This window comes from Hordeum vulgare, chromosome 7H, assembly GCF_904849725.1.
Source record: "Hordeum vulgare subsp. vulgare chromosome 7H, MorexV3_pseudomolecules_assembly, whole genome shotgun sequence".
Lineage (NCBI taxonomy): Eukaryota > Viridiplantae > Streptophyta > Magnoliopsida > Poales > Poaceae > Hordeum > Hordeum vulgare.
The window spans coordinates 13,036,301-13,051,028 of NC_058524.1; positions in this window are offsets into that span (position 1 = coordinate 13,036,301).

The window sequence follows — 14,728 nt, forward strand, 5'->3', positions numbered from 1 at the left end:
ATGTCACCCATCCCCGGCCAACCCCTTCCCCACAGATCCACACAATCCCTTGTCTTCATTCTGCTCGGTTACAGCTTTCAATCAAGAAGAGGACTAACAGCTTACTGGTGTACTGTCCGGGGAGAGTCATGCCGACAGTGCCTTGTTCGTGCTGCCACAACTTGCGCCGTGGCTGCTTCGGATCACCGCCCAGCTCACGCCGCGGCTGCTCCGGATCACCGCCCAGCTCGTGCCGCTGTGATTGGATGCGGTGGCGCCGGTTGGACAAGGAAGGGGAGGGGGAGGAGGAAGGGGAAGGGGGGAGGAGGGGAAGGGGATGGGGAAGGACGCCGCCGCCGTCTCCACCAGTAGCGCTGCTGCTGTCCATTCTTCTCCGGCGTCGTGGCCGTCGCAGTCGCCGCCGCCGAATCGAGAAAGGGAGTCGGGGTGAGTGAAAGCGTTTGGGGGAGAGAGAGACGGGGTTTGCTTCCACAGCGTGGGACGCGTGGTTCATTTCCCTGCAGTTTCCACGGGGCTTGGGAGGGATTTGAGAGGGGATTAATCCAGGCCGGGTCTAACCGAAGGCTGTTATAAGCCAGACCGGGATCCGACCCCGGTCGGGGAGAAACCCACGGGGATCGACGGGGTTTGGGCCAGATCTTGGCGGGGGTGGGGTTAAACGAACAAAGCCTAAACGAATAGTTGAAGGGGATGCACTACGAAACAAATTTGAGTGCATGAATTTTAATTATAATGATACTCCATATGGAGATATGGCTATTCATCTTTTTTCGTTTTTCTTTTACCTTATAATTATCCACATTTAATTTTATCATGCTGCCTTTTTGTGCCAAGACATGCTTTTCATAGCGTTGATGTACATGAATGGAGCCACCATATCATTGCTTTTATGTTAGTAACATCCTTTAGATTTGTACCAAAATTATGTAAGGCAATTGATTGGAAACTTCGTGTTTCTGTTTTAGTGGTGTAACACTACCTATGTTGGACTGTTGTTGCCTAAAATTGCCTGGGTGTTTATTTTCTATGAATCTGCATCCTTTTTTTGGTTCAAGCAGAAAACCCACACTACTAGCATTGTTCAGTTCGTACTGTATGAACATCTTAACTGAGTTCTGCTTCCCTGCACATGTGTCTCATGTTCACTGAATTCTTCTGGTGGGCGGGCCTATGATATAACCTTGGGCTGTATTGCTATACCTGCAGGTAGTTTTTCGTTGTATGTCCAGGCTGAGTTGCAATTGCACATACAGGTTTCAGTTTGATCAACCTGATCGCTTACACATGGATACTATTGATCTACTAGCACGTCACAAGTCTCTATATTGGTAGCTTGAATTTCCTGACCGCTTACAAGTAGCCATCGCAGTTAAGCAATACTAGTACTCTGCTAGCACACATGGTTACAACTTAGAACTGAGAGATTAAGAAAACCCTGGATAGTAGTAGTAGTTCCTACAGTACAATTTGTTACTATATAGCTCTTATTGCGTTTGAACAGAGAGATTAAGAACTTGTATGGCTTCGACTTGGATATGCAATTTCTGCTCTGAAATTTGTGTGATGTTGTATACATGTGCCATGCTTTCGTCCCTCTCTATTTGGCATGTGAGCTTTGGACAGCATACATCACTTTAAAACTCCTTATTGTTGTAGGCTGTGCTTGGTATTGATAAATTACTTTATTATGTTTGTGGGTTTGCTATGAGAGAGAGCAGTCGGTATTGGAGATAGTGTGGTCATGACGATTGATGTTAATAGAGAGCCCAATATTCATCCAGATCTTGCTAATGGTGGGCATCCTTTTCTTATATAGCTTGTCAAATCTTGTTTCTGAAGGGGCAGTTTGTTGGTTCATCATGTATTGCTAGGTAATAGCTTAATGTAAACTTTGTCCTGTTACACTAGCTTAGCTAATCTTGGAGTGGACCATTCATTATTCTTCATCACCTCAACATTAGGATAAAATGAACATTCCCTGCTCTTTATTTGTCTCATGCACTTCAATTGTATTTGTCTTGTGCGATGTGTGTGTGTGTGTATGATGACTGTTTGTGCCATGCAAGACATTATAAATTCATCATGACTGATGCATGCACCTACTCCTACTCCTACTCTACTACAATCATATGTTTCGCTGTTTCCCCTTTGTATGCTCTAGTACTATTCACTAGCAGATTTAGTGCCCCTGTTTTTGCACTAGACTATTATCATTGGCAAAAATGATGCACTAGTACGTACGTATGCTGGATGTATTTTTCTCCTTTTCTGAAATTTGTCACAGTTGATTGCCTTGCTCCACTCTGCTCCTTCAAAATACAGTCACATAGTGCAGCAGCTTGTTGTAGCAGGTAGGTACTAGCCACTCTGTTTGTGGTGGACTCAAAATAATGGATGCCTTCCTTTCTTCCATTTTTCTCTTCCATTCAGAGCACCAGGCCACCTCCACCTCCACCTCCATGGACGGTATCAGTGAGGAAGATGACGATGAACGGGACATGATGGATCCCACATGGTAGCCTGACGTGCTGGAATAGGTCGTCCGCCCGGACCACCATGGCTCCCCACAGAAGAAGGTCGATCCCATCCCTTGTTTTGTTCGTTTTTCCAAAGTGATTGGCACTCTGCTATAGAAAACGTGGTTACTGCTAGATACTGGTCAGAAAAAGTGACTCCTCTCCTTGTGTTAAGAAGAACATGTACAATCCAGGGTCTCTGCTCTCTAATCTACTTTATTCCCTTGGTTGGTTGCTCAGTGCTCCTGTTCTGCGACTGGACTGAACATGATGCAGAAAACCTGCAACTCATTTCTTGTACTGCTACAGCCAACAATTCTTGTAGCTCACAGAGTCTTCATTCCTCTGCTGCTGGATATTGTCTTTTCTTTTCTTCCCTCACTGTGCTAGTAGCAGTATAGCAAGAACAATGAGGCATTTTTTGTTTTTGTTTATGTAGGTTAATTGTTGGTTGGTAGCAAGCAGATCAATGCTACTGTTGTACACAATGGTATGATTTTGCTTCATGTTCCCGCGCTACTAGTAGCAGCAGTAAAGAGAGAAGATGCTCTTTATCTTTCTCATTAGCACTCGGTGTATATGAACAAGTTCAGTTTGTGGTCAATTTATTTACCAAAAAGAGGAGGAGGTATGTTCTTAATTTTGCTGCTAGCACATGGATGGATTTGTATGTTGCAAATAGTTGCAACATATGTATAATGGCAGGACAAATCTGTATTTGTATGTATATATTTTTGAGCTTCTTCGTCGAAGCTTGTTTATGCTTTGTTTCTCTGGATACTCTGGTTCCTTTAAGTAAAACAAGTTTACTTCTCTACTATTTGCAAGTGCTTGATAAGTTTATTTGTTTCTGTCAGTCAGTTTTATGCCTACTAAGAACACCTGCAGATTTATTTTACTAGTCTGAAAGTTTTTCCTTGGGCCTCTGATTTCTCAACTGTAGATGATAATTTCCTTTTTGGTTAATTGCAGCGGGCGGGTGCTGTCCATGGACGAAATAGATGAGGAGGATGAGCAGGAGCCAACGACCAACCACCAGGGAAGGTCGATCCCTCCCTCTCAAGTCTGTTTTATTTCCCCAAGTTATGCATGCTCCGCTCTGGTTTCTATTCTTGTGGTTGATATACCGCTTGATTGAATTGCATGCTGCCACTAGGTTCCTCTCATGGATATCGGGGGAGGACGAGGGGGAGGAAGAGACAATAGTTGGAGAAATGGAGATCGAGGTTGTGAGTTTTGAAGGGAAAGGAGCAGTAGTGATACACCAAACTGGGGAAACAGTCAGCCAATGAAGGCACCAAGCCATGTGATGAAAATCAGACTCCCGCTTGTAACTCCTCCGAGGATAAAAAATTGTCTAGAGGTGAGCAGCCCCTTTCAGACTTGTAGCTTTATTAATGATCATGGTTGGTAAATGTGTACTTTTAAGTTTTGGATCCCATATATCAATTTGATGTTTTCCATCAACAACTCCGTAAATGCCATATCTATTTTAATGTTGTGCTACCTTAATGATGTTCAACAGGAACACACTAGTAAATTGGTTGGTAAATTTACATTCGTAAGTTTTGAATCCCATTTCAATTTTATATTTCAATCAAGACCTTAGTAAATACCATGCATATTTTAATCTTGTGCTACTTTAGCATGCAACTATGTTGTCAGTTCAGGAATTTGATACTTTTGAGTTCTGCATAATTCCAACCATATAGGTGTGATCTAGTCTTTACCAGCTTGGTTACATGGAACATGTTGTGGCAGCTAAAACTGTTCTTCCTCATTGCATTGTGGGTTCATTCATCTAGATCTGAACTATTCGTTTTGGAAATTATTTGTTTTCTCAGGTAGTCCTGTTCGGGTTATCAACAGGCAAGCTACACAGCCGTTAGGGGCCAATGGTAGATATGCTGGTCTTATGGTAAGTACCTTGTTGCAATGGAGCATGCTGTTCTTTAACTTTATACCTTAACAATGATTTGCCAGAATTTGTTGATTAGTTACATGATACACTTTCTGCATGGATGTTTGTTGATCCTACTCAATTTTTTGCTCCGAGTTAAGATAGTTTTTGAAAGAAGGTCCCGATAAGATTGTTCTATCTAGATGTGACTATCGTGCGTTCTGTTTGGGTGTCAGAATTTCCAAGAGGAGATCGCTTAAAGAGGTAATTGCTTATGGTATACTGTGTCACATGAAAGGCAATTTCACGTTTCCTTTGTTGACCACGGTATTCTCCAGAAATACGTATGTACTAGCAAACAAGTGTATTTGGATCAGGAAACACTTTAGGTTTCCTTTTTTTCTTAGGCATGTTTGGCACTCCCTTTTCCGTCAACGCTGTAAATGTTTTGGTTTTTCTTCTTTTTTAATCTTTAATGCTTAATGATAAGTTAGAGTTATGGAGACGGACTCTAGAATCGAAAGGTTTTAGGCTTAGTAGAACTAAAACTGAATACATGAGGTGCAGTTTTAGTGCTACTAGGCACGAGGATGGAGAGGTTAGCCTTGGTGGGCAGGTGGTACCGAGAGAGACACGTTTCGATATTTGGGGTCCATGTTGCAGAAGGATGGCGATATCGATGAAGACGTGGGCCACCGAATCAAGGCTGGGTGGGTGGCGCCAAGCTTCTGACGTACTCTGTGACAAGAGAGTGCCACAAAAGCTAAAAGGCAGGTTTTATAGGACAACTATCCGACCTGCGATGTTGTATGGCGCGGAGTGTTGGCCAACCAAGAGACGGCATATCCAACAGTTAGGTGTAGCAGAGATGCGCATGTTGAGATGGATATGTGGCCACACAAGGAAGGATCGGGTACGGAATGACGATATACGAGAGAGACTTGGGGTAGCACCGATTGAAGAGAAGCTGGTCCAGCATCGTCTCAGATGGTTTGGACATATTCAACGGAGGCCATCGGAAGCGCCGGTGCATAGCGGACGGATAAAGCGTGCTGAGAATGTTAAGAGGGGTCGTGGTAGACCAAACTTGACATGGGAGGAGTCCGTTAAGAGAGACCTGAAGGTTTGGAATATCGATAAAGACTTAGCCATGGCCAGGGGTGCGTGGAAGTTAGCTATCCACGTTCCAGAGCCATGACTTGGTTTCGAGATCTTATGGGTTTCAACTCTAGCCTACCCCAACTTGTTTGGGACTGAAAGGCTTGGTTGTTGTTGGTTGTTGTTGTTGTTGTAATGCTTAATGATAAGACCTCAAGAAGATAGCTGTTTTAGGTTGATGAAAGATGGCATAATACTAATAATGCACGTTATAAATGGGTTCCAAATCCCAGTTGGTTCCTGGCCAGTACCTTCAGAAACAATTTCAGAACAGCTTGAACAAACTCAAAGTTGTTCCTACAGGAATGCTCATGAATGAAGCAGTCCAGCAGCAATGAGATGAACTGGAGCTCGGATGGGTCTTGGTTCCTCCAACTCTTCCACCTCGTCGTCATCTATTATCTGTAGCATCCGTAGTTCCATATCTAAAGATGACGGAGATAGGCCTTTTAGGTAGTCCGTGATCGCTGAATCTGCAAAATAGATTCCAAGTCAGCACTTACCATGAAGATTGGAACTTCTTCCAGTCTCATCAAAAGACAGTGAACCAAAATCTCTGTTTGCTTGACCGAAGATAGTTATAGATACTTAGAGTTGTCAAGTTCTCAACAGGATAGCAACAGCTGACTGAAGTGGGAGGAGACATGAGCCATCTTTTTATGAATTGTGTCCTCGGTAGTGCTGCCATCTGTTTCTTTACTGGAAGGAGGCTCAAACAATATCTCCTCAGAAAGGGATGGAACCGAGGGCAAGGAAGAAAAATGGCGCCTGCTCAGGTATCTTAGCTGGCCCAATCGGTTTGTTTCAAACCTAAAGACGCAGGAATGTGAGATGAACATTTAATATCTAGCCGGGCTTATGCACAAAACAAAAATGTACCTTAAGAGTACTTCCAGTCATAAATAAATGTCCTTCAAAACATTTACAGTCACCAAGCGATAACTCTGACGATGTTCAACAGCAATACACTAAAGGACAGACCCAGTGCATAGAAGCTCCCACACAAGATGGGGTCTGGGGAGGGATTATAGGAACCTAGTCTTATCCCTGCGAAGTGCAACGCAGAGCGAATATATATCCAATGCTGCTGCTTAGAATTGTGCCTCTTTTATTACTCTTGACTAATTTCAAGACTTTGAGTGTTGGTCAAGCATGCTTTGATCCTTGGCTTTAGCAAGATGGCTTGTATTGCATGTGCTGAGTATTTAAAATCGTAGCAGAAGTAGTCGATATGCTTCAAGTTTCGTCATACTTGTATGGTCTTGTGTAGGTGAAGAAGATTATCCTTGGGCGAGCAAGACGACTGACTGGTAAAGGTGATGAAGACAAGTTGGTAAAGCAAGACAAGTTGGAGTGCAGGTGCAGGTGCCGAGGAGAATAATGGCTGGATGCACACAAGTAAGATTTCATTTCACTCCTCTCCACTGCCTTAGGCTAAGGCTGGTCGTGATGGGTAGTATGCATATGATACCAGTGTATGATACTACATCCTAAGTGCATAGTATCATAGAGTAGTATCATAGGTGGTCTTATTTATTGCCATGCATGACACATACTTGTTAAATGAATTTCCATCCTTTTGCACGGCAGCAAATGTGGACAACTTGACCATGCAATTCACTCTGTTTCTGTACCAAATGAATGTTCATTTGTGAACCTGATGTTTTTCATCAGAGATGTACATGCATATGTTCAGTGGTATTCTCTTTTGTTAAGTAAAACTGTATGTACAGCTTGGTAGGAAATTAGTAGAATGATAGCTAATCACTTTGGACAACATCGATCACTCACATCTCTGTACCCAATTTAGGTTGTGCTCTGTATCCAATGCTGTTTTGACTTGTGGTCGAGTTTGATACAAGTTCTGCTTGTTTCATCTTCTGTCATTTTATGGTTGTCATACTACAGATTATATTAGGGATAATTTGTGTGAACAAGTACTGTACATGGGTACGCAGACCTGAGGTGAATGTGCTCATTTTTGTTGGGCAGTCTTGAAGTCGCACTTTATTCAATACCTGCAAAAGCACAAAAGTACTACATTCAGTCTTACAAGCAATGAGTTTTTGTGGAACATGAGTGTTATGAAATATAAATGATAGAAACATATTGACGTTAGGTGATTAGTTTAAATGGTAACCATTATTTTTTCTAGATGATTGGTGATGGAAACATGATGAAAAAAGAATTTACTATGGAAAATGGCGTTCTGACTTCTGCCTACTGTGGCAGCAGATTAAAGTAACTATTCAGTAGACATGCATACCTTGAAACTGCTTGTTGTTGTGCCCATATGATATATGTAGCAATTATCCCTTTGATTTTATTTGCACATGTTATTCTCCCAAACACACAGATGCATGACCAGTGAGCAAGTATTTAATAAGTCCACAAATAGTGTAAACTTGACAATTGAATGTGAGCATTATTTTAATCGTCGTAGCATTCTGCTGCATCATGCATTATCGTTCAAACCATCCTTTACAGAAGGCAAGCAGACAGCCACTAACTTTTATAACTCTATAACAGACGTACTCAACATTGAGCACAAAAGAGGTGGGGTATAATAGAGCAGGGAGGAGGATGTGAGGCAAAGCACAGCACCATCAGATATAAACTGTTATGTTGTGACTACTCATGTTGCTAATAAAGTAATACGTAAGTGTAAGTTCGTCATGTAAATATTTTGTGCTCAGAGCTAGTGCCTGCTATTCTTTGCTCATGCTCTATAAATCTTAGACCTGGCATTTAATTTTCATCTTTTTTTCTGCTGTTCGTTTTACTTGTTTGGGGCTGGGCCAGAAATAACGTAAGTTCTGCCCTAGTAAAACATATTTGTTGCTTGTTAAGATGTCAATTACATGATCATGTGATGTGTTTGATCTGATGTATCAAGCTAAATTCATGTATACCACTTTTAGTATATCATCTGATGTTGGATGAAATACAACTTTTATGGATCAAACTTGTTAATGCCCCTGACATATGAATTCCATTTTTTGCTAGCAAAAGCTGAACACCATTTTGAATGAGAAAAAAGACAAATCCTAGATTGCATGCCTATGTGTATTGGGTGTCATGATATGTGTTGCAACACGGAGTCTAACCTAAGCCAGCACTACTAGTCTAGTAACCTGTGTTTAAAGGTTGCTGCGTGATCTCAACATTATTATACGACGGTCTCCCAATCCAGAGTGCCTAACTGTGGGTGTTACATTTGGAATTGAACAACCATGTCACAATTTCCTCTCTCTAGTCTAGGAAAAAGACACATGGTATTCTCCTTTCTGGTTGATCTTCTACAGTTGATCTCCTAACTGTGGTGTGACTGTTATTTCTAACTTTGCTATCTATTTCTTCATTATAATCTGGCATTGCTTGACTGTTAATTATGATGACTATTAATGTGTTGATTCTTCAATCTAGCATCGGTTTGCCACTGCAACGCTTTAATTTTAACACTTATGGTGTGCTATAAATTGCAAAAGACTCAAACCCTGAGCATTATTGTGTTGCTGCTGGTTAAGATAAATTAAACAATTCTCCTGGATAATTAAGTTGGTAAAGTCACCTTGGATTTGCTAATACTGTAGAAAACTGTGCTACATGTGAGCTACTCCCTCCGTGCCGTAATATAAGAGCGTTTTGACACTAGTGTCAAAACACTCTTATATTACGGGACTGAGGGAGTACTTGTCAGCTCTGGTACTCCATAGCTGCAACATTCTTTTTTGCAATTTTTGAGTACATTGCTTTTCAAAATAATTTGCTTCCAGACAGGGCCTTTTGTAATTGAAATACCTTGTCTGCCATGATTTACAGTATACTAACCTCAGTTCATCGAACTATGCGGTAGAGCGTCCAGCTGCTCTAATATTTTAGTGTTATTGAACTATGCGGTAGACTGTCCAACTGCTTTAATTTTTTAGTGTCACATGAGAGTCTGTCAGCTCTTATGCTGGGGTACTTACTGTGTTTTGTAAGAATATTTAAAAAATAATCCTGAGTATATATTTTCATATATTATGGTCAGTCGTTTTAATCTTTTGGATTATATGGAGCAACAACTTTACATTTCATGGGGTTCATTTTTGAGAATGTGGTTTTCTCTGATTTATTACAAAGGATAGCTTTCAACCTGAGACACCAAATAGTATCTTTGTTTCTGCTGCTCAACCACATGTAGTCTTATGGTGTTTTCCATTTTTCTTTGGAACCTTCTGAAGATCTTAGTGTTGTAGAATTCATGCACTTGTCTTTCTATGCTGTATTTAGACCAAAATTTGCTAATAGACACTCCCCTTTATAGTTTGGTTTTGTAGGGTTTAGGGTATAGCAATGCAAATGTCCAACAGACTTCACTTGAAAGAAACATGTCTCTGTTTGTTTATCTACCCATACAATATTGCTTTATTTCTTTGAGACACTTTTTATTTGTTATCGTGCAGTAAACCAAACCAACTGAATTCATAACATCATATGTACTCTTTAGTTCAATGTTTGGCATACCAAGCAAACTTTAGAACGTAAAACATATTATGTCTGAATATTGCTATTCCAGTGTACTGTTACACTAAATAACTTTACAGTCTTGCTAAGTCTCAGTCGACTGAGACTTCCTTAAGTCTTAGTCGATGCTATATCCGTGAGATCTTACATTAAGATCCATGCAAAGTTTTCTTTTCAATTTTTTATTTTTCTGTCTTGTATGTTATGTCAATTGACTGAGACTTGGTTAAATCTCAGTCGACTGAGACTTAGCCACACCCATAATTTTAATAGGAAGGTAAAGAAAGTAATACCTGAAGCATATATATGATGATCCCCTCCTCTGTTTATTTGTCTGCTAATATGCAAATTCAGATCTGAAGGTTTAAATTTTCCTTCAATGAATTCTACTGAACCTGAAGACTACTTCTTACATTATTAGGCATGTAGGAGTGTTTTTCTTGCGTTTTAAGATGCCTGAAGGTTGTTTAGCCAAGTGCTGCACCTTTAGGGTCAACCCCACGGTGAATTTAGATGGTGGTCATTTGGTAGTGGTTGTCTGAAATTCTGAACAGATGTGAGGAGAAAAATGAACCATAGTCTCTATCTTCCATTTTGTCTGTTTATACAAGTGTTTATGGGGTGCTTAAATCTGATGGGAATGGTGTCAAGGATCAGAATATTCTTTTTTTTTTGCTTTAGTTCATGCTGAGGTCCATTAGTCTATAACAAAACTTCTTGATGTTGTTGCCCGTGGAAACATGACATACCGCTTAGTCATGCGTTTAGACATGGGAGGCATAGTTGGATGTTTCTGCTTGTTTGTACTGGTTTAATGCTCTTATGGGTAGTCCTTGAGCATAATCATTCTGGAGCTATTCATAATGTCCAATTTCATCTCTAGTGTAGCAGTTTTTTTATGTGAAATGTAGTAGTTTGTTGATGTTTTTTGCTATGTATTTTTTATAACCCTGAATTTTTGCACTCAAGGGCTGACTTCTAGTATAAACTGAACTAAAGGGCCTGAATTAGATGTTTCTGCTTGTTTGTACTGAATGATTAATGCACTTATGGGTTGTCCTTGAGCACAACAATTCTGGAGCTAATGTATTCCAATTTAGCAGTTTGTTGATGGTTTTTGCTATGTATTTTTTTGTCACCCTGAATTTCTGAACTCCAGCGCTGATTTTGAATATGAACTGAATACCAAGGAAATAATTTGGCACCTTTTCCTGTTTTGCTGAGGTGCCATCTGGTGGACTTATGCTTTTCAGATGCAAGGTAAATAACAATTGCTATTTCATGGTAGCTCAGGACCACTTGTTTTTATTTGTGCCTATTTTCATGGCATAATTGGTGTGTTCGAAAATTCAGAACTTACTAGTTTATGATGCTCTGACTGTTCTTCTATTTGTGTTGTAACCATACAATACCGTGTCATTCCACAAGTCATCACCTACAAATTTATAGTGGTTAACTTCAATCTTTCTGGGCAAATCAATGTTAATTATTTTTGAAATTTTAAAGATGTGGCTGTTGCTCTGATCGACCATCTACTACCGCTACTTGATCCTCTACTGTTTTTGACCGTCTAGTGTTGCTTTGGTCTTCTCTCTCTATTGATGTTGATTGTTTAGACTAACCCATCTTTTGGAAATCTGGACTGATTCCAGTTCTCCCTTGTGCTAGCTAGCTCGAAAAGCACATCGTCTTAATTTGGAAGATGCAGCATTCTACCGTAGTCCATTCTCCTCTTTGTGTCGTACACTTGTACTCTATACCATACTGTTGTTTTAGCCTCATTAGGCTGTTTGAGAATGCATGACATATTAGGTTTCCAAGTAGATGTTTGGTGGTATTTTTCTGATATACTGTCAGCTGTGGTAAATAATAATCTTGCACATGTTTATGATCAAAGTCATTGATATATTTATGTTCAGCCAGTAGCCAAAGTTCTACCGTGTGTTCATGCATGTATTGCATCAAACCTTGTTAATTGGGATATATTACTTTCATCTTATACTTACTATTCAGATACGGCGAGCAGGTTGCTTAACCTTGTTCGAACGGGATTTTTCTGATGTGATGGAAGTAATATGTTGCTGCGATGACCAAAGATTTTGCGTTGGACCTCCCGTCTTGGTCGTGCAAACCATGGTGGTTTCGGCCCTGGTATGTACTTTACCTCCTCTCCTTGTTTTCACTTAGATAAAGAACTCCATGAGATAGTTGGCGATTTAGTGACACATAACTTAGCATAATTGGTGATTTAGTCTAGTGATAGCTGACATATAATTTATCGTGCTACCACATCATTTAAATCTTAACCTTTGTTCATTGGGATGTTGCTTCGATGATCCAAGACTCTACCTCGGTGCTCCCATCATGGTGTGCAGGCCCAGCCGTGCCATGCCATGGCGGTTTCAGTGCCGTCGTTGGTATGTCCATTACCTCCTCTTGCCGTGCTATGTGATGTGGTAGCGTGCATAAAGAGTACTATAACTTTAACATCATTAGTAAAATAGAACACACTACGTTAGCGTAATTTGTGATTTAGAAACATTAATTGGCTCTCATTTTAATGTGTTAGGATGGTCGTTAGTTGAACTCATTCCTTTGCATGACCAGATATCGTCACAACATGACCCTAAACCATGGTAGTTTAGGACTTGCTTGAAGCCATGTTGTGATTTAGTCTTTGTAGGCATCATTTAACTTGTTTGGAGTATTGTTTATTTCTTTCTAGGTTGTTTGTTTGTTTTGGTTGTTAAAATGCTATCAAATATAATTTCTGCTCTTCTCTTAGTGCACACCCAACCTCTATGGGGGGATGGGATTAGTGTGCGGTGCGCTCGGTTGGAGTAGACATATATCGATTAGATTAAAATGGTCATGTCCTAGTTGTGTCCCTGTGTTATTTTGTGTGAGCGACTCCATTGTACAAGGGATCTTCTCCTCATATATGTTAGAGTACTATATATAGCCCTGTAGCTTTTTGTATTTACCCCATCGTATAAGGGGTCTTCTGCACATTTCCTGCACCTATATGTGTATATAATGGACTATGTCCTTATGTGAATACAAGTTGCATATTTTCTAACATGGTATTAGAGCTTAGGTTTTTTTAACACACACAACTCGTGTTTGATCCTCGTCGCCATTGCGTTTTCCTCTAGTCCTCCTGCTGCTTCTAACTACACCGGTCACCGAAGCTACCATTACGTCTCCACCTCGCCTCGATCCGATTCGAGTCAGCTCGCCTCGAGCCTTCCAGCCTGCGTCGGCGGGTCTGTCCTGAGCCTCTGCAGGACTCCTCCGCCGCTCCGCCGCCCATCCCGATTGAGCCGCCACAACAGTTTCCTACTCCTGATCGGATCGCGCCCGTCGCATCGCTTGTCCTGGTCTAGGATTGCGTCGGGCTGGCAGCTGTCTTGTGGTTGCATGGGTGCTGTTGCCTACCTGATTTCCCAGCCGGTGTTGACTGTAGCCTGCTTTGAATCCAGCCACAAGCTCCCGCCCGTGTTGGGTCCAGCCGTCGGTTGCCATGCGTTGCTAGCTCGTCATGAGCCTTGATGTTTTTTCAGTCTCGAGCACTTTCGTCAGCCGCCGAATTCCTACGGTCGACCGGCTGATTCGTTCCCCGGGCTACATCGGGACCCTTTAGTGACTTCTGTCTGTTGATCCGTAAAAAATAAATAAAAAATTATAACCATGGTGTCTTTTGCCCGCTTTGAGGTCATGCTACACCGTCACATTTAGTGGCCTCCACGGGTGGTGGTGGCCCCATCGACTGCGCTTCACATGACAAGTCTCTGTACTAAAGTCCTTGCGGGGCTGCAGCACATGGTCCTTGTGTCCTTGTGGCTGTTAGGATAGCATCTTTGACCATCAAGGACTGGCAGTTAGGCTAGAATCTTTGACCATCAAGGACTGACAGTTAGGATAGCATCTTAGACTAGCATCTTAGCATATGCTTGGCTGACTAGCAGCCTATACCCAGTGTCATCCACTTCTATCAATGCTCAGGCTGAAACGACTAACAAGTGGTATCAGAGCCAGTGTGTCTTGTAGCCTGAGCATTTCCTACTCACCTGTCTCCTTGGGAGCTGAGCAGCCCCAGCAGGTAGCAGCAGTTGCTCTCACTGCCCTTGGTTACCTCCCTCCCTCTAGACTGTCGAGCAACAGCTCGTCAGAAGAAGCTTCTTCTCCACGTAACAGTCACCCAACGGCGGGCCATGTCTGTAGGCCGCTCTCAGCACACGGCGGCTACGACGACCAGGACCGCGGCCTCTACGAGGTCTGGATTGTGGTCAGGGATGTTGGTCCCGGTGTTGGGTGGCCTACCCTCACCAAAACCAACTACGTCGAATGGGCCGCGATCATGAAGATCAGGCTCCAGGTGTGGCACCTATGGAGGCGGTCTAGGACGGCAACGTCGACCATCATGAGGATCAACGGGCGTTGGACGCCCTAATCGCCGCAGTCTCGCTCGAGATGCAGTTCTCGCTTTCCAACAAGCGGACTGCCAAGGAGGTTTGGGGGGGGGGGGGCGTCGGCCATTTTCACACACTTACACGCATGTGAGGTGGAGAAGGTGAGTTAGAGCTCGTGTATCATGATCTCTCATAGTCAGTTCGTCGGAACTAGTGGTTTTGCCTCCATCGGT